Source organism: Plectropomus leopardus, unplaced genomic scaffold (assembly GCF_008729295.1).
Source record: "Plectropomus leopardus isolate mb unplaced genomic scaffold, YSFRI_Pleo_2.0 unplaced_scaffold73933, whole genome shotgun sequence".
In the NCBI taxonomy this organism is placed as follows: Eukaryota; Metazoa; Chordata; class Actinopteri; order Perciformes; family Serranidae; genus Plectropomus; species Plectropomus leopardus.
In genome coordinates, this window is record NW_024681399.1 from 1 (window position 1) to 751 (window position 751).

At 36.5% G+C, this 751-nt stretch overlaps 1 long non-coding RNA gene across 1 annotated transcript; it reads left to right on the top strand.

The window, feature by feature from the left end:
• LOC121940081 lies at window positions 1–751 on the top strand. Its single transcript, XR_006105571.1, has 4 exons — window positions 1–43; window positions 308–394; window positions 515–598; window positions 726–751. It is a non-coding gene; the product is annotated as an uncharacterized LOC121940081 (long non-coding RNA).

The following is a 751-nucleotide window of genomic DNA, read 5'->3' on the forward strand; positions in this document are numbered from 1 at the left end:
AAGAGACAACTACAAAACACTGAATCTGACACCAAGATCAAAGGTCAGCGTGTGTGTGCATGTGTGTCATTGTGACTACACAGTTCATGTTGCCCATATGCTGATGTATTGCTGTATTGCATCCTTTCTGAGATGTTTAGTTTTCATGTTGTTTAAATTAAGCACTACAATAAGTGCACAAAGTATGTTGAATGTGCAGCTCGGTGACAAGAGAAAAATATTTAAACAATGATGAAGTGCTTTTCATCTCAAGGCATGAAAAGGTGGGATGTACCGGGTTTAAAAGTGTTCTGTGCTTCTTCTGCAGAACTTCAAAAAATTATAGATGAAAAAAATGAGGAGCTGGCCAGAAAAACAGAGGAGCTCAAACAAAGGAGCACTCAACCACAGAGACGTGAGTAGAAAATGATTAACAACCCACTGAAAGAGTCAAAAGCATTGAGTTTTATGTATAATCAAGATGGGGAGTTACAAATGCTGGAATTTGGTTATCAGTGTTTGACCCTTTTTCCAGTTTTACAGATTATTGCAATACAAACACAGATTGAGAAGTTGGCGACCGTGGCAGCAAATGACACTGATTACCGTAAGATTAATGGTGAGTGACAGAAACATATCTTGACATACATAAAGGAGTAATAACATTTCATGAACCAAATATTTTGAATAAACAGTTCAAATGAAACATGCACACATGAAACAATTTTTTTTTTGTTTTCTTCCAGCACTCCAGGCTCATTTGAATTATTTG